Genomic DNA, 20,527 nt, shown 5'->3' with positions numbered 1-20,527 from the left:
TGGGCAAACATGGCTGCTTTGCTACACTAAGTTCCCAGCATTCCTTGTGGTTAGATTAGGTCGGGTGACCAAGTTCCGGCCAATGAAATATGAGTAGAGGTGATGTCTGTCGCTTTTGGGCCAGAGTCTTATGACATGGGGTGTATCTCCTCTACCCTCTCTTTTCCCTTCCTACCAAATGAAACCTAGACATGGCAGTCCCCCAGTGGCAGTCACGTACAGTTGATGACAGCGTGCTAGGCTTGGTGGCAGGACAACTACTCTGAGTCCCTGAATGAAGAGCTGACTGCCAGCCTGGAAACTCACCTTAGATTATTCTAGGAGAGAACTTTTTTTCCTTCTAATGACCCTATAGTTGAGTTGAGCCGCTGGATGAAAGCAGCAGTGTTCCAACAGCAGCTGAGAGGAACTGATCGCAGTCAGGGAAGGCCACATCCGGTCTTACACTAAGTGACTAGAATGTATTCCTTAAGCTAAAGTCCTCTATTCTGGGAGTTCCTCTCATCCTACCTGACATATCCCTCTGTCTTGGAGCAGGGAGACTGAGTTCCACAAGTCCAGCCTCTTTCTCCCTGACTCTCCCCATAATTTATAAGCACATGTATGTGGACTTCAGATTCCCCCTCCCCCATTCCAGTGATAAAATAAATAAGTCCTGGGGGCATAATGCACAGCATGGTGACTATACCTAATACTACTGTATTGCATATTTGAAAGTTGGTAAGAGAGTAGCTCTTAAGAGTTCTCCTCACAAGAAAAAAACATTTGTAATTATGGAGGTGACAGACGTTAACTAGACTTACTGTGATGGTCATTGGCCAATATATGCAAATGTTGAATAATTATGTTGTACGCCTGGAACTAGTATAACATTATGCATCAATTATATCTTAATAAAAAAAAAAAATCCTCCCTCTCTGAACCAAACCTGGCTTTCAGGCTGTCTGCAAAATCCTATTTTGACTCGTGAACATGAAAATGCAAGAGGAATGCTCATTAATAGTTTTTGAAATATTACCTTTCATTACAGATGCCAAAAAAGGAAAAGGATTTATAAGATATTTATAGTGTTTATCGCTGTACGACAAAATGATGTGGTTTTTAAATCTTGTTTCGATTTTTATTTTCTGACTTCTACGATGAACATATACTACTTGGCTAAAGTCTTTTAAAACAATGAGTTATTTTAAAATATGCCTGTAGCACTATCAGTTGGGAAAAGGCAAATTACAGTCTCTGTGGGAACTAAGTTAAACTTGTCAGAGCAGTTAAATTAATTAGGTCTTAACTGACATTTAACAGCCAGGGTGGCAGGTCTGATATAACTTAGCAAGGACTTAGAAAATTAGGGATAATGGTGTGCAGATTGCATTCCTGCAAAGCATGCTCAATTCAGGGGAAACAGTGCATTGAACAGAGTTGCTAAAAATGCCTCTGCATTTTAGTTTGTTCTTTTTTCCTGGAGCTGCATGCATGAAATATCTAAGATGAAATACAAACGCCTTCTTGTTGGCGTTCCTCCTTCACGTATTACAACAGGGGAATTATTGCAGGACTTGTTGCAATATTTCACGTATGGATCAGTATAAAGAAGTCCCATGGCACTTTTCCCCCATAACAAAGAGAGACATAGGGCTCTGTTTTTGGTAAGTAAATTTCCTTGAAAAAATAAAATATGAGTTAGATGTATAATGTCCAGGAGGAAAGACGAACTTCAGAGTTTTCCAGCAGTGGGAAGAAAACTCCCAAACTGGAGGGAAGAGAGGGGCCTCCTTGCCGTGACAGTGGCCCTGCTTGGCCTGGACCGGGGACAAAGGTAGGTGAGGGAGGAAGTCAGCAGACAAAGCAAAGGGACCAAGCACACCTTGAAGAGTCATCTGAAGGAAAGTGCAGCTGAAATGTCCCAAGCGAGAAACTTAAAGACTTCAGGGAATTAAGAGAGTCCACAGGAAATTAGAAACTCTGTTATTTTTAATTCAGGGAGGTCTGGAGGGAGCATCTTGCTCCTTGCATAAGGGAATTGGACAGAAATGGCCGCCACTGCCAGAATGCCAAAGAACTCGCTAGACAGTTTTCATTTTTCACTGTGGAAACCTCCACAGCATAGCAGACGGGGAGTCAAGATGGTGGAGGAGGGGGAGGGCTTGCCAAACACTTCTAGGGCAAAGGTTTCTTTCTGGGGCTCTACCAGTTCCAGACTATTACCTGTCTGCTGCCTTCTGGGCTGGGCTTAATCTCTTCCAGCTGCGCTGGCTCCTACAGCCCCTCTCGCTCCTCCCCGTCTGGCCTTCTTGCCCTCCGTCTCTCTCGTGGAGGAAAAATTAAGTATCGCACTTAAATCCCCCCTCAGGACTTGGGGATCCCGAGCAGGAGCCTTGCCACAGTATTCATCTCCAGCAACAGATGACAGGCTGGCTTGCCGCACAAGGGGTGTCTCCTTTCTGCCCTGTGGCTAAGCTCTTCTCCCTGCCCCTAATCAGTTCCAGCTAAGCACACAAAGAAAAAGGTATAGCGCAGCTCCCGTGCAGAGATCCCCTCCTCTCAAAATCCCACCTTGGTCCCCCCAATTCCTTGTTAGGGATCGACTCTTTAGGACTAAATTAACCCTATTTTTTTTTTTAAACATTTATTTGCTTATTTTGAGAGAGAGAGAGAGAGAGGGCACAAGCAGGGAGGGGCAGACGGACTCCAAAGCCGGCTGCACACTGGCACAGAGCCCGATGTAGGGCTTGATCCCACTGCCATGAGATCCCAACTTTGAGCTGAAATCGAGAGTCCGGTGCTCAACCAACTGAGCCCCCCAGGTGCCCCTAGGGTGTCATCTTTTGAAATACCCATCTTTCTGCCAGAATGGCTGGAATCTCCACCAAATGGTTCCACGCCAAGCCTTGGTGACATGTGGGAGCTGAAAGTCTGTGGCTAGAGCGGGAACTGGGGAGTGCGTGACGTGTGCCTGCCTACCCCACCCCTCACACGTGTAGACGTCACTCATCAACCATGGAGTAGGTCTCCTGCCTGAGAAGCTGAGACTGAGGCTTCATCATCTTCCAACAGCATGCGAGGTGGCCACTATAGCCTGGAGAGACTTGACAGACTTGGTGGAATCTCTTTGCCATCTCTGGATGAAAACACAGGATACATAGTGAACAGTAAGCAACGAGTCTGCGTCTGTGGGTTCTCAAACTTGGCATTACAGCAGAACTGCCCGGAGAGCTTGTTAACACAAAGATTTCCAGACCCCAAGGCCAGACCCCTATTTCAGTAGGGCTGGGATGGAGGCCCAGGTGATGCTGCTCCTGATCAGGGGCCACACTTAATAACCACTGGTCTACATCAATCCAAGGCACTTGAACTTTATTCATAGGCAGTGTAAGATCCTTGAAGGATGTGAATCCAGGTGGGAGGGGGTTACAGGCTCACAATGACGTTTTCCAAAGGTCAGACTGCCATAGCGTGGAGGAGTCCCTTGAGTGGACCGCAGCTGGGCACAGGAAGGCTAAACAGAGGCTGTCGGCATGCTCCCAGTCATGTCCACGATGAGGTATTTTGTGCAGGCTTACAAGAATGAGATCTTGACGGCAAAATTGCGCCGGGCCACTTCCAAGAGCCCGAGAAAGGTAGAAGGTTGGGGAAGATGGTTTAGAAGAGACCACTAACCGGAGACAGAAGGCCTCAAAGACAAATGTTGGCCTTTTCCCAGTTTTGCCAAGCTCCAGTCCAGTTTCCAAAACAGAGACTGTGTCCTTGCAGAGAGGTCTCCCGAAGCGACTCTCACTGGGCAGAACTGCTGAATACATAGGTCCCGCTCTCTCCCTCCCTCCCTCCCTCCTTCTCTGCCCTCTGGGGAGACTATTCTATTTGGGGAGAACCACTTGGAGAACAGGTGGTGATAATTACCAGGAGACCAGCCATTTCCCTGCCTCATCTTTCAATGTGTCAAAAAGGCTGACTTAGGGAATTATGGAGTGTGGGAGCTTCCCTGATTTGTTCAGTTCAGTAATACTGGGCAGAGCCTGGTCACTCTGACTTAGTGTCTGATGTATAATTTTGGAAGGACATTAAAAATGATCTCAACTCTACTGAGTACTTTCCTAAGGAGGGTTACTAGCATACACGTAGTACAAGAGAATTCAGAATTTTGCTACACATTCCAGATGCGTAAACAAAGCTGCATCAGAATCTGGCCAAGTAATAATAATACTATCCACAAATGGCATCATGCCAGACCCCTGTTTATCAACTGTCAGGGGATTCACATGACTTTGGATGTCTCCTGACTCACCTACAGGCCACAGAATTGGTCAGACTGGCAGACTCTCAATCTGCTTTGTGCATTTTCACCTCTGACTCGGCTCAGACAGCCATAGACAACATGTAAATGAATGGCAGTGTGGCTGTGTTCCAACAAAACTTTATTTATGGACATGGAAATTCGAATTTCATATTCTTTTTACATGTCATGAAATATTCTTCTTTTGATTTTTTTTTTTTAAATGTGGAATACTTCACAGATTTGTGTGTCATCCTTGCTCAGGGGCCATGCCAGTATCCTCTGGATTGTTCCAATTTTAGTATATATGCTGCTAAAGCGAACTGATTTTTTTTTTTTTTTAACTAGGTAAAAAACATTCTGACCCCTGGTCTAAGCTAATCATTACCATGATATGGCTGTTTTAGACCAGGACATGTGATACAACTTGGACAACAGGATGTGAGATGAAATCTGCTGGGAATCTTCTGGGAGAGATTTCCCTACACTTAAAAAGAAGCATGGAAGACAGGATCTTTTTGTTTCCGGATCGTGTCTTGCATGGATATGGCTGCTGGAAATCTGGAGGCCATCTTGTCACCAGGTGGGAAGCCAGGCTGAGGTCAAAGCCTTCATGCTGATGCTGGCCAAGCTGAAGGATGGAAAGAGCCTGGGTCCTTGATGAAGTCTTTTAGCCATTGAATTAATCACCCTGGAATGGCCCTACCAACAGTCTTATTATTCTGAGAGTTTATAAATATTTCTATTGTTTCCACAGTGGAAGGTAGAATTTCCTCCTAAGCTGCAGCTGAAAGCAGCCTCATCTGAGAACACTTTGAACACCACAGGCCACCAGGATTGGGAGCTCCCATAGCTCCTCATGACTGGAGTGAGTGGGAAAGCAGAATACCCAGTGAACAGTCGAGAATCTCATTTTATATTTCCTCTTACCTTGCTTGCCTACACCCTCAATCCACACTTGATTGATTGCTCTTCTAACACCCTTAAGCCCCAACTCCTAAATGTTCTTCTCATTGTCCAGCTGCTGCAACATTTATGTTCCTGCTATTGTTGAAATAGTCCCTGAGATTGCTCCCAATGTGCGTCTGAAGGAATGTCAGAAAAGGGCTCAGCTCACTCACCAAAGTACAGCACAGAGTATTCCCTCTTGTGATCTGTGGCTTGAATCATCTTTCCCTCTCCTCTTCCAGCATCACAGCCATGATTCATCCACCTCTTGAGTGAAACTTACCTTCCCAGGGTTCCAGCCACCCTCCACCACATCCTTCCACTCAAGGCCACTCTCCTTTCCTTCTCCCCATGCACCCGGGTGCTTGACAGTAAAGGCAGAGAGTTGTTGTTGTCTAAGTCTGACCACAAGACGTGGCACAAATTCACAGCCCAAGGAAATACCTTTGATTCCACCTCAGATGCAGAAGCCGATCTGGTTAGCGGGGGGTCTTCTCCATCTACATTTGAGGGATCTCTTCAGCCAGATGCCCACGTTTTCCCACCAGCAGCTGCAAATCCCCATTCCTCTTTTTACTTGCTGCTTTTGTCTCTTTCTCCTCTATATTTATTTTCTTTGCCTACACATTTTGTTTTTCTTTCAGGGGACCCTTACCTAGACCTGCCATATGGTTCTGCTTTGAACAAAGTGTGGAGTGTGCAGATGCAGCTGGTGGGGTCCCTGGACATGATCGTCTACACATGGGCCCCTTGGAGCTCAAGCTGCTGCCTGGCAGAGAGGGGCTAAGATCCAGCTGTGGCAGGGAGAGGGGGATTCCAGAAAAAGTCCAAGGCAGGCCACACACCTAATTAGTTCATTTTGATTAGTTTCTTTTATCCAGTTGTTAGGAAGGTGAACAGTGATAGACGAGGCAGTCCTGAGATTTTTATCCCCTGAATTATATACAGTTTGGCAAGATGAGATAAACCACGGAGAGAGCACACAGAACCTGACATGTATATAGCCAGATTGACTTGTAAGATTGTGTGAGGTTGCCTGAAATCCTAACTCCACAGCCCTTCTTCATTTTTCTTGCAAAGCTTTGAGGGCTTATGCTTTGACAGCCTTTTCTGACTTTTGGCTCCTTGTCCATTTGTGCCATCTCTTCTTCTATCAACCTGGGCTGAGAACCAGGACAGCTGTTCACCAGGATGCAGAACCAGGTTGGACCCTGCACACGGGTGCCCTGTCCAGGGGCAGGGTGGCAGCTAAAGCTAGCTTCAGTTCAGATTTCCGAAGAAAGACCAGAGGGAAGGGTCTGAGGTAATTCCTCCACCCCGAGGGTACACCGTTTTGTAATTTGTTTTACCCTAAGGGCCTCCTTTTCTAATTTGTACAAAAGTGGCCAGGTAGATTAGCGGAGGGTCCTACACTGACCTTTGACCTTCATTGCTTCTTTGGAGGAACGCCAGGCCTAACTGAGCTTCTAGGCAATGAAGAATTTGAAGGGCTGGGGTGGGAGGTCACTTTGTACAGTATACAACCTCTCACTCTTTCCTTTTGTCTCCTTTGTCCCCATCTCCTTTCCTTGTCCAGGAGCTTAGAGTCACCCTTGCTGTTTGAATATGCTCCAGTGAGTTATCCAAGTATTCCTGCCAAATGAATGCAAAGCTCTCCCTACAGTAATATCTGGGAGGAACATTTTCTCGATCTCAATTTGTTGGCGGTAACCAAAGCAAAGCAGTGTATCTTTGCTAAGCTGGAATACACTGCATGTAACACGTCGCTGAACGGTGCTGGTTGTGACAGCAGAACTGGTGAGTTCAGGAGAATACCATCCAATTATTATCCCTTCTCACTATTCAAACTTGTTCTGTGGAATTATGTTTTTCTTAGATCTCACGATGTATCTGTTTATTTTCATTGTAAGAATGGTAGCACTTTTGTGGTTAAACTGTTTAGTCACAGGTCATAGTGGAAACTCTCTTTCCTTTGAAGTGAAGGCTCCCCAACCCCTACCACCTCCCCAGCTCCCACACACCTGCTTGATGAGGTTCACCTGTCAATGCTCGGCACCCCGTGTGCAAATTGCCTGGGTCTTCTAGGATTGAAGAAGAAGAGATGGGAAAGTCAAAGACAGGGGAGCTGTGTTTGCCTGGCACCCATGAATCTGGTGTTGGTTTCCTCCAGCCCTGGCAGAAGTATAAAGCTGAGTCTCTTTTTTGTGTGTTTTGGTTTTTGTTTTGATGATAGTTTCCTCTCTTATGAGATCATGAGCACTTCAAGGATATACAGTAAAACCTTCGATTGTTAGTAACTTGTTCTGTGAGTGTTCCAAAGACATGCAAACATTTCTAATACATTTTAACTTGAGAAACAAGCAGTGTCTTGCAATACAAGTCGTATGTGATGCCGAATGTCACATGATCACAACTGAGCCAATGGTTCTTGAAATTCGCTTTGATATATGAATGCTTTGGATTACAAGTGTGTTTCCAGAACGAATTATGCTCACAAACCAAGGTTTTACGGTAGTTTAAGTAATACATCCACACTGAACATGAATACTTGAAGAAACGTGTGCTAGAGAGATGTTAAAAAGGCTATAATAGCCTATTAACATATAAAGAAACAAAATATAAAGTGGGTGCAGGGTGGGGAGGGGGGTCAGTGGTTAAAAAAAAAAGAAGAATTGCTGTAGTGCTCCAGCCATCTGCTTTATAGCATTTCAGCTGAGCACCTGCTGTGGGCAGGCACTGCCCTGGGCATTCAACATCATTTCAACATATGAGCTATTTGACAAGCGATTGGAGGTTTTGACTCTAGGAAACATGAAGGCATCTTGCTTTGCATTACACACAAAGTGAAGATGCCAGTCAGAAGCGGCACCTAAGCAAGGATAGGAGAGTATAAAGCTGAGTTCCTTTGAGTCTGATGGGTGTTCCAATCTTCCTTATTTGTTTTTGAAATGCATCTGGGACTCTGATTTCCCTTGCTGAGGCCTCCAAGTGCAACTTCAGCTGGCTGCTGCCGATGCCCTGTCAGCTCTGCATCAGATGGTACCTCTCCCACCTCCTTTTGGTTGTGCCTTCCTTCCTTTGGCAGATGTCCATTCTAAGGTGACCACAGGTCTGCTGACTCTCCCCGGTGGCCCAAATCTGGGTAATACACCATCTCTGCTCTCTTAGCCTGAGCGCAATCCTCATCCCTGCTGCCTGCTGTGCCTCAGTCAACGTTTCCTAAGCAGTCATTTTCCCCAGTCTTGGTCCATTGTGTGTTCCAGGATCTCTTGATGCTGTTTGATAACTTGATCTAAAACATACCGGCTTTGGCAGTTTTCACCTTGCTGTTACAGAAATTTCAAAATTTACAAAAGTAGGGAGATTAGTTTAAGAAGCCTATACTAGACCCATGAACCAATCACCCAGCTTAACAATGATTAATTCAGAGCCAATCTCATTTCATCTGTACACAGATGTATTCCCTTCTCTGCTTTTCCACGAACACAAGACTAAATTTCAAAGCAATTATAATTTTTACATGAAGTTCTTTTGTAAGCAGTATCTCTAAATTTTAAGAACCTTATTTACAAGATAAAACATATACAACCACTCAGCCAAGTTAACCATAATTCCTTAATATCATCAAATAGACAATTTTCTTTTATCATCATTTTTTGTTTTTTTTTAAAGATTTGTAAGAGAAGTTTTATTTTTTTTTAATTTTATTTATTTATTTATTTTAACGTTTATTTATTTTTGAGACAGAGAGAGACAAAGCATGAACGGGGGAGGGTCAGAGAGAGGGAGACACAGAATCTGAAACAGGCTCCAGGGTCTGAGCTGTCAGCACAGAGCCCGACTCGGGGCTCGAACTCATGGACCGCGAGATCGTGACCTGAGCTGAAGTCGGCCGCTTAACCGACTGAGCCACCCAGGCACCCCTGTAAGAGAAGTTTTAAATTCATATCAAAATTAAGAGAAAGATACAGAGATTTCCTATATATCCCCTGCCCCTGCACACACACAGCCTCTCCCATTATCACCATCCCCCACCAGAGTGCTATATTTGTTACAACTAATGAATCTATATTGATTCACAATAATCACCTCAAATCCATAGTTTACATTAGAGTTCACTCTTGGTGTGTATATTCTATAGGTTTGGCCAAATGTGTAATGACATGTATCTACCATGATAGTATCATACTGAGTATTTTTACTGCCCTAAAAATCCCCTGTGCTCTGCCTAGTCATAACCCTTAGCAACTATGGATCCTTTTTACTATTTCCATAGTTTTTCCTTTTCATCATAATTTTTTTAAACAGTTGGTTTGCTCAAATCAGGATCAAAAAGTCCCTATGATACATTTGGCTGATGTCTCTTTTAATCTGTAGGTCTTCTCTCCTTCCTTTTGTTAACCCTTAAGATTTATTTCTTAAAGGAACAGGGTCATTTTTCCTGTATAACTTCCTACAATGAATTATCGTTGATTGTATCTCTTTTTAATCAGTAGTTTTTATTAACATTTATTATATTCCTCTGGGTTGGTCATCATTTCTGTACCATTTCTTTGGTCAAGGAAATGTGTATTTAACAAAATACTTAAGATGGGAAGGGAATGTTGTTAGAGGCTGGAAGATGGCAGATTAGGAGGAGCCTAAGCTCAAATCGTCCCAGAGATACAACTAGGTAACACTGATGTCAGCATAAATAATCCAGAAAGCAATCCCAAGACTGTCAGAACAAATTCCACAACTAAAGGTAGAGAAGAGGCCAGACAGAAGAGATAGGAAGGGTGAAGTGGTTTGCAAGCAAAATGGACGATGGACACGCACAGTTAGGAGAGAGCCAGAGGTGAGGAGAAGGACGAGAAATAGACTATCACATTGGGAAGCCCACACAGGTGAAATGAATCCCCATAACATTTGGCTTTGAAAGCGAGAAGGGCTGAATTTCATGAGTTCTTACAACCAGCGGGACTTAAAGCCTGGAATTTTAAAAATCAGAGATCTTGGTTTTGGGAGAGCCCAAAAAGCATTAGGAAGCTGAGTTCCTGCCCTTCAAGAGACAGCACAGCAAACAACCCTCAGAGATACAGCATAGAAGCAGCAGTTTGAAAAACCTCTGGGGCATACCCAAGAGAGAGTTATTAACTTATCTCAGAGCATGCCCTGGAGAAACAGTTATTGCAGGGAAACCTCTCCAGGAACAAAGGAACTGGCAGGCACCATTTCCCTCCCCCACCCCAGCATAAACACATGACCACCTTCGGGAATCAGCACAGTTCAGGCACTCACTACCTAACTTGCTTACACAAAGCCCCACCCCCTTATACTTCAGTGGATCTGCCCTTTCCAGTCAATCTTGCCTAAGTCCCAGTATTGCCGCTCTCCTCCCCAAGAAGACTGGCACAAACCCTGCCAAGATCACATCTCTGACCCACATGGATCTTATGGGGCCTTGGTTCTGGAGGCAGCTGTGATAGCAGGACTTATTTCACAAGCAGAGCAGTGTGCGTCTTGTAAAATTCTCCCCATCCCACAAAACATTGCTCATAGCAGGAAAAGAGAGCCTCTGAAGCTGACTGGACTAAAGGAAAAAGTGGCCAGGACCCAACAGTAGGGGGTAGCAACATAATTAGGAGACACTCACCGAAGCACCAGGTCCTGGGGAACAGGGGACATTGCACTGCAGGGCATTACAGGACCTCTCCTTCATAAAACCATTATCTTCAAGAGCAGAGATGTAGCTGACTTTCCAAACACACAGAAATGGACACAGACAAAATGAGGAGATAGGGAAATATGTCCCAAATGAAAGAATAGGACAAAACCAAAGCAAGACACCTAAGCAAAACAGATATAATATGCCTGATAGAGAATTTAAAGTAATGATCATAAAGATACTCACTGGACTTGAGAAGAATGAAGGACATCAACGGGACCCTTAACAAAGAGATAAAAAAGAACCAATCAGAGATGAAGAACCCAACAAATAAAATTAAAACACACACTTGAAGGAATAAATAGCAGGCTAAAGGAAGCAGAGCAATGAATTAGCAACCTGGAAAATAGAATAATGGAAAGCAATAAAGCAGAGCAAGTGAGAGAAAAACAAATTATTCAAATTGAGAATAGATTTAGGGAATTCAGTGACTATATCAAGTGTAATAACATTTGCTATAGGAATCCCAGATGATGAAGAGAGAGAAAAAAAGGAAGAAAATTGATTTGAAGAAATAATAGCTGAAAACTTCCCTATTCTGGGTAAAGAAACAGATATCCAGATCCAGGAAACAGAAAGATCCCACAACAAAATCAACCGAAGGAAGTTTACACCAAGACACACAGTAATTAAAGTGGCAAAAAGTAGTGATAAAGGAAAAATATTTTTATTTCTTTAATTAATTTATTTTTTTAACATACTGATGCATAATTTATTTAATCATTTTCTGGGTGAATGAGTGAATGAATGAATATTTAGTTTGTTTACAACGTTTTGCTGCTACAAATAATGCCATATCCACCATTTCATTTTGAAATGTAAAGTGATTCTGAAAGTCCAGAGGTAGGGAGGCTTTGGGATTTGTTTTCACCACTCAAATATGTCACCAAAGACTCAGTTTCTTTCTATCTCCTTGCTCTGCCTTCCAAGATATAGGCTTCATCTTATGTCTGTCTCACTTCATGATTGAAACATAACTGCCAACAGGGCCACATGCTTCACCAGAGGGGAAAAATATTTTTTAAAAAAATTATGTTTATTTTTGAGAGAGAGAGAGAGAGAGAGCACATGCAAGTGGGGGAGGGCAGAGAGAGAGGGAGAGAGAATCCAAAGCAGGCTCCATGCCATCAGTACAGAGCCCAATGCAGCTCGATCTCACAAACCTTGAGATCATGACCTGACCCAAAATCAAGAGTCAGATGCTCAACCGACTGAGCCACCAGGCACCCCAATAAGGAAAAAAAAATTAAGAGCAGCAAGAGAAAAGAAGACAATTACATACATGTGAAATCCCATAAGGCCATCAGGGAATTTTTCAGCAGAAACTTTGCAGTCCACAAGGGAGTGGCATGACATATTCAAAGTGCTGAAGGAAATAATCTGCAGCTAAGTATATTCTATACAGCAAGGCTATCATTCAGAATAGAATGAGAGATAAAGAGTTTCTAACAAAAACTAAAGGAATTCATGACCACTAAACCAGCCCTACAAGAAATATTAAAGGAACTCTTTGAGTAGAAAGGAAAGACCACAAATGAGTATAAAATGTAGAAATCACAAAAGCAGTAAAAATAAGTATATTTGTAAAGGTAGTCACAAAATAATAGGACATAAAATAGGACACCATATACCTAAAATGTGTGCATGTGTTGGGGGGAAGGAATAAATAATGGGTTCAAACTTAAGCAACCATCAACTTAATATAGACTGCTATACCCACAATATGTTATATGCAAATCTAATGATAATCACAAATCAAAAGCCAGTCACACATATGCAACTACTAAAGAGAAAGAAATACAAGCGTATCACTAAAGAAAGCCAGAAAACCATGAAATAAAGCAAGAGAAAAAAGGATGAGAGAAAAATTACAAAACAAGTAACAAAATGTCAATCAATACATATCTATCAATAATTACTTTTAACGTAAGTTGACTAAACACTCTAGTCAAAAGACGTAGGGTGACAGAGTGGATACAAAAACAAGACCCATCTATATGCTGCCTACAAGAAACCCATTTTAGACCTAAAGTCACCTGCAGATTGAAAGTGAGAGGGTGGAGAAACATCTTTCATGCAAAAGGATGCCAAAAGAAAGGGGAGTAGCAATACTTATACTGGGCAAAATAGACTTTAAAGTAAAGACTGTAACAAGAGACAAAGGAGGACACTGTATAATAATAAAGGAAACAATCCAACAAGAGGATATAAAAATTGTAAATATTTATGCACCCAATATGGAGGAACCCAAATACATCAGTTAATAATAATACAGTTGATAACAAACAAAGGGATTAATCAATAGTAACACAATAATAGTAGAGGACATTAACACCCCCACTTACTTCAATGGACAGATCATCCAAATAGAAAGTCAACAAGGAAGCAATGGCTTTGAATTACACACTGGACCAGATGGATTTAACTGATATATTCAGAACATTCCATCCTAAAGCAGCCGAATACACATTCTTTTCAAGTGCACATGGAACATTCTCCAGAATAGATCACATCTTAGCCTAGAAACAAATCTCAACAAATTCAAAAAGATCAGAGTCATGCCACAAATCGTTTCTAATCACAATGCTATGAAACTAGAAATCAGCTACAAGAAAAAATCTGGAAAGACAACAAATACTTGCAGGTTAAATAGCATGCTACAAAACAATGGATGAGTCAACCAAGAAATCAAAGGAGAAATTAAAAAGTACATGGAAACAAATGAAAATGAAAACACAATAATCCAAAATCTTTGGGCTGCAGCAAAACCAGTTCTGAGAGGAAAGCTGATAGTGGTACAGGCCTACCTCAAGAAGCAACAAAAACCTCAAATAAGCAACCTAACCTTACACCTAAAACACCTAGGGAAGGAAGAAAAAACAAAACACAAACCCAACAGAGGGAAGAAAATAATAAAGATTAGACCTGAAATAAATGATATAGGAACTGAAAAAATAATAGAACAGATCAATGAAACCAGGAGTTGGTTCTTTGAAAAGATCACCAAAATTGATAAACATCTAGCTAGACTTTGCAGGAAAAAAAGAGAAAGGACTCAAATAAACAAAATTACAAATGAAAGAGGAGAAATAATAACCAACACCATAGAAATACAAACAATTATAAGAGAATGTTATGAAAAGCTATATTCCAACAAACTGGACAATCTAGAAGAAGTGGATAAATTCCTAGAAGCATATAACCTACCAAAACTGAAGCAGGAAGAATAGAAAATTTGCACAGAAAAATTGCCAGCAATGAAATTGAATCAATAATCAAAAAGCTCCCAACAAACAAATGTCCAGGACCAGATGCCTTCACAGATGAATTCTACCAAATATTTAAGGAAAAATCAATACTTATTCTTCCTAAATTATTCAAAAAAAAAAAAAAAGAAATAAAAGGAAAACTTCTAAATTTGTTCTTTTAGGCCATCATTACTTTGATACCAAAACTAGAGAAAAACACCACAAAGAGAGAGAAAGAGAGAGAGAGAATTACAGGCCAATATCTCTGATGAACATAGATACAAAAATCCTCAACAAAATACTAACAAACCAAATCCAACAATACATTAAAAAAATAATTCACCATGATCAAGCGGGATTTATTTCTGGGATGCAAGGATGGTTTAGTATTTGCAAATCAATCAACATGATACATTACATCAATAAGAGAAAGGATAAAAACCATATGATCATTTCAGTACACGCAGAAAAAGCATTTGACAAAGTACAGCATCCAATTATGATAAAAACCCTCAACAAAGCAGGTTTAGAGGGAACATACCTCAACTTAATAAAGGCCTTATATGAAATCCCACAGCAAACATCATACTCAATGGGGAAAAACTGAGAGCTTTTCCCCTAAGGTGAGGAACAAGACAAGAATGTCCACTCTCATCACTGTTATTAAACAGAGTACTGGATATTCTAGCCACAGCAATCAGACAACAAAAAGAAATAAAAGGCATCCGAATTGGTAAGAAAGAAATAAAACTTTCACTATTTGCAGATGACATGATACAACATGTAGAAAACTGTTGAGTCCACCAAAAAACTATTAGAACTGAAAAACAAATTCAGTAAAGTTGAAGGATACAAAACCAAAATGCAGAACTATGTTGCATTTCTATACACAAATAATGAAGCAGCAGAAAGTAAAATTAAGAAAACAATCCCATTTACAACTGCACCAAAATGAATAAAATGTCTAGGAATAAACTTAACCAAAAGGTGAAAGACCTGTACTCTGAAAACTATAAACCATTGATGAAGACATGGAAGACGACCCAAAGAATGGAAAGACAATCCAATTCCATGGATTGAAAGAAGAAATATTGTTAAAATGTCTATACTACCCAAAGCAATCTACACATTTAATACAATCCCTATCAAAATACCAACAACATTTTTCACAGAACTGGAACAATCTTAAAAAATTTGTATAGAACTACAAAAGACCCTAAGTATCCAAAGCAATCTTGAAAAGGAAAAACAAAACTAGAAGTGTGACAGTTCCAGACTTCAAGTTATATTATTAAGCTGTAGTAATCAAAACAGTATAATACTGGCACAAAAATAGACACATAGATCAATGGAACAGAATAGAAAACTCAGAAATAAACCCACAATTAATGGTCAATTTATTTTTGACAAAGGAGGAAAGAATATGCAATGGGAAAAAGAATCTTTTCTACAAATGGTGCTGGGAAAACTGGGCACCTACATGCAAAAGAATGAAACTGGACCACTTTCTTAAACCATACACAAAAATAAACACAGAATGGGTTAGAGACCTAAATGTGATGCCTGAAACCATAAAACTCCTAGAAGAGAGCACAAGCAGTAATATCTCTGGCATTGGTTATAGCAACAGTTTTCTAGAAATGTCTCCCGAGGCAAGTGAAATAAAAGCAAAAGTAAAGTATCGGGACTACATCAAAATAAAAAGCCTCTGCACACTGAAGGAAACAATCAGCAAAACTAAAAAGGCAACCTACTGAATGGGAGAAGATATTTGCTAATGACATACCTGATAAAAGGTTAGCATCCAAAATATATAAGAAATTGATACAACTCAACACCCCCAAAACCAAATAATCGAATTAAAAAGTAGGCAGAAGACATGAGCAGATACTTCTCCAAAAAAGACATATACATAGCAAACAAACACATGAAAAGATGGTCATCACTCATCATCAGCAAAATGTAAATCAAGACTACAATGAGATATCACCTCACACTTGTCAGAATGGCTAAAATAAAAACGCAAGTGTTAGGATATGGAGAAAAAGGCACCCTCTTGCACTGTTGGTGGGAATGCAAACTGATACAGCCACTGTGGAAAACCGTATGGAGGTTCCTCAAAAGATTAAAAATAGAACTACCCCACAATCCAGTATTCACATTTGGGTATTTACCCCCCCAAATAGGAAAAAGGATATATGCATTCTTTATAGCAGCATTATTTACAATAGCCAAATTATGAAGCAGCCCAAGTGTCCATTGATACATGAATGGATAAAGAAGATGTGGTATATATACATAATGGAATATTATTCAGCCATAAAAAAGCATGAAATATTACCATTTGCAACAACATGGATGGACCTAGAGAGCACAATGCTAAGCGAGATAAGCCAGTCAGACAGATAAATACCATATGATTTCACTCATATGTGGAATTTAAGAAACAAAACACAGGAGTAAAGGAAAAAGAGAGAGAAACCAAGAAACAAACTCTTAACTGCAGAGAACAAACCGATGGTTACAAAGGGGAAGTGGGTGGAGGGATGGTGGGAAATAAAGGGGATTAAGAGAACACTTATCATGATGAGTAGTGAGTAACGTATAGAATTGTTGAATCACTATATTGGATACCTGAAACTAACATAACACTGTATGTTAACTATAACTAGTATAATACAGTATAACCATGCTGGAATTAACATTAAAAACCTAATCTTAAAAAGATGGGAAGGGAGGTAGAATGAATTTTTTTAAGTAAAAGAATAGAATGGGAGGCTTCAATGTTTAGCACATGTGGGAAGAATAAGTATTCTTTCGAGAAACTTTTTGTTTTCTTTTATGAAAGAGAGGGAGAAAACATGTTCCGTACCTGAAATATTATTTTCAAAATCATGATCACATTCCAAGAAAATATTTGAAAACACTGGAGTAGATCAGTTGTTTGAGCCACAATAAAGACCACCATACATTGGAAGACTGCTCGTCACCTTCAATCAAAAGATCAATTAGGTCATGAGATATAAAGGGCAAGAAGCCTTGTCTATATTTTATGTTGTTTATTGTGTTACCATGAATCATATTTGTAATAAGAAAATTAAATAAATGATAAAAAGGAAAACTTCACAGGAATAAAAGAGTGAGTTTAATTTTTTTTAATGCGTATTTATTTTTGAGAGAGAGACAGAGAGACAGAGAGACAGAGAGACTGAGAGCGCTCCAATGGGGGAGGGACAGAAAGAGAGGGAGACACAGAATCCGAAGCCGATTCCAGCCTCTGAGCTATCAGCACAGAGCCCGATGCAGGGCTCAGACTCAGGAACCGTGGAGACCATGACCTGAGCTGAAATCAACCGCTTAACCAACTGAGCCTCCCAGGCGCCCCCAAAGAGTAAGTTCAGAGTCACATCAACGCACTCTGAACGGGTGCAGGATTTTAATGTGGCCGTAAAGCGAATTTATCCAATTTCCTTCTTGAAACCTTAAGAACCAACATTTCAAATGTTCATAAAGGATATGAGTAATTATGCTCTTTAGTCAGCGAGGGAAGAAGTGGAGAGGGAGAGGTAGCAAGCCTCCCCAGTAGGTCAACAACGAGTAACTCTGCTGTCCCGGCCACTTTACTGTGCCCCTTAGCTGCTTTTAGCTTCACTGAAGTTTTTTTACAAAGGGAATTCCACAAAGTCCTGCGACCAGTACCGTGCTCTCTGCTACTACAAGCAGATGGAAGACGGGAGGGTGGGTGGAGTCAGTTTTAAATACGAAAGTCATTCAGTCAGGCTCACGGTTTTCGTTCGCCATAAACGTAGACATCAAGCACGGAAACAGAGCTGTTTCCTTTTCATCCTGATGTAGACTGCAGGTGCACGTATCAAAAGAGAATGAAATTCTAAAAGCCCCGTGAGAGCCGAAAGCCACTCTGGATTGGCTGCCTAACAAAATTCAGATCTGAAATAGGGGACGGAAGAGCTATAAAGCGGACAGGATTCATTGTTAGATATGAAGTTTAAAAGGAACCTGTTCTCGAAACTCAAAGTTTGCGAGCCGTGCAGTTTTAGACATTTGAGAGGTAGCGTGTGAGAAGTCACAGACGTTTTCTTCCAGGAAGGCACGTCAGGAAATGGGCAATAAAACTGAGACGTGCACAAGCGCTTGCCGGTAGGCAATCCACACCGCGGCCACTTACTCTACACCAGGGGTTGAAACCACCTGCTTTTTAAAACAGCCCTGGGAGTTCGGCTCACCAGACAGAGGGGAGTGTCTTTCAGGAGAGGGATCTCTCTCATTCTTTCACTCATATGCCTGTTGCTTCACTCTCCCACTCCTGTGTACCCACTTGCTGTCCTCCTGTACCCCCTGCGTGGACATCGATGAGGGACTCAGCCCTTCTGCGAGTTCCCCCACCAAAGAATCTACCCACACAGAAGTGAGGCACCTTTTGCAAAGCACTTTGAAAAAGAGACGGAGACGGTCTGTCTTGCCATCCTACGGCAAGCAACTTAAATTAAAAAACCAAAAAATGAAGATGTTCAGGTTCTCCAAAGTCCTGTCTCAACGTCAGTCTCCACCCAGAATGGTCTTCTCCCTGCCTCTGTTTTCTTTTCTTTTCTTTTTTTTTAATGTTTATTTATTTATTTTGAGATAGGGAGAGAGGACAAAAGCACAAGCTGGGGAGGGGCAGAGAGAGAGGGAGATAAGATCCCAAGCAGGCTCTGCACTGTCAGCCCAGAGCCTGACACGGGGGCTCGATCGCACGAATCATGAGATCATGACCTGAGCTGAAATCAAGAGTTGGCAGCTTGCCTGACTGAGCCACCCAGATGCCCCCTCATTCCTCTTCTCCATGAAGATCTTCTCCTGATTCCCTCAGTTGAAGATTGCCCTGGGAAGTTCAAATTCTTCTGCCCTCTGTTTGCCAGATCCGTTTAGCTGCCTCTGTTCCTGTCCCTAAACTGGGAAACTCTTTGCAAGGACTCAGCAAAATAAAGGATTCTCCAGTTAATAGAACCTATACTCCTTAGAAAGCACTTTCTATAATTAGTACATTCAACAAAGATATACTGTCTGCCATTTAAAAAAAGAGGGGCGCCTGGGTGGGTCAGTTGGTTAAGTGACCAACTTTTGACCTCAGCTCAGGTCATGATTGCATGGTTTAGGAGTTCAAGACCCACATCCCACTCTGTGCTGACAGCATGGGATGGAGCCTGCTTGGGATTCTGTCTCTTCCTCTCTCTGCCCCCTCCCCACTTGCATTCTCTGTTTCCCTCTCTCTCAAAATAAATAAATGTGCTTAAACAAAGAAAATCCTTACTGATTAAAAGAAAAACATTATATAAATACACATACACATATAAGTACATATGTATGTGGGCAGGGCGGGAGTGTTTCTTTACTTTTCTGTATTTAAAATGTATTTTCCAGGGTGCCTGGGTGGCTCAGTTGGCTGAGCGGCCGACTTCAGCTCAGGTCACAATCTCACGGTTTGTGGGTTCGAGCCCCACATCGGGCTCTGTGCTGACAGCTCAGAGCCTGGAGCCTGTTTCGGATTCTGTGTCTCCCTTTCTCTCTCCCCCTCCCACACTTGTGTTCTGTCTCTCAAAAATAAATAAATGTAAAACAAAAAAAATAAATAAATAAAACATTTTTTCCTTAATAAACAACATTATTTTCATAAGAAAAATTTTGGAATCTTGGTTTGTGAGAGAAATTGTCTCCAAAACCTACTTCTTCCATAAAACCTTCCGTGATTAATTTTATCTATTTCCCTTCATGGTTTTCTGCTGACTGCACGCCTGTCTCCACACTGTCACACGGATTTTCATTCGTTTGTGCATATTCCCTGTGTGTGTTTCGGGACTCTCCTTCCTATTAGATTGAAAGTTCTTCAAGAGGAAGAATCTGTCTTCACTTTCCTCTGTATTTCATGGCTTATCTATAAAAGTACTATCTATTTGTTGAGTAAACACTCTGATCAGATTTTACTACACCAGCATTTCTCAAATTGTGTGCCATGGGTCTGTAGTTCCTGGAGATGCCCCACAAATGAAGAGTTTCCTGAACAAATAACTTTCAGAACACTGCACGTTTTATGTCCCTGTTGAGGTTTCACAATGCAGATTAGTATATTAAAGGCTCTGAAAAGTCCCCCAGTAAACAAAGCTGCTTAACTCAATTTAACTCAGCACTGCCCAAACATATTTGATGTGAACACTTCTTTTTTTAACTAATCTCTACTGATATCGGGTCTTTTCTGGGATGCTTTATGAGAAATAATGATTAACTCCTAGAAGATAGGGATAGAGATGATACCTTATTGATCTTTGTACTTGACATTGTAATGCTGTCTGACACACA

At 41.4% G+C, this 20,527-nt stretch overlaps 1 non-coding gene across 1 annotated transcript; it reads right to left on the bottom strand.

Annotated features, from left to right (window-relative positions):
- Nucleotides 1-4,489: 4,489 nt before the first annotated feature.
- LOC122238216 lies at nt 4,490-4,592 on the bottom strand. Its single transcript, XR_006217176.1, has one exon. It is a non-coding gene; the product is annotated as a U6 spliceosomal RNA (small nuclear RNA).
- Nucleotides 4,593-20,527: the final 15,935 nt, after the last annotated feature.

Source organism: Panthera tigris, chromosome B1 (assembly GCF_018350195.1).
Source record: "Panthera tigris isolate Pti1 chromosome B1, P.tigris_Pti1_mat1.1, whole genome shotgun sequence".
In the NCBI taxonomy this organism is placed as follows: Eukaryota; Metazoa; Chordata; class Mammalia; order Carnivora; family Felidae; genus Panthera; species Panthera tigris.
Note: the sequence above shows the minus strand (reverse complement) of the source record. Positions and strands in the feature narration are given on the sequence as shown.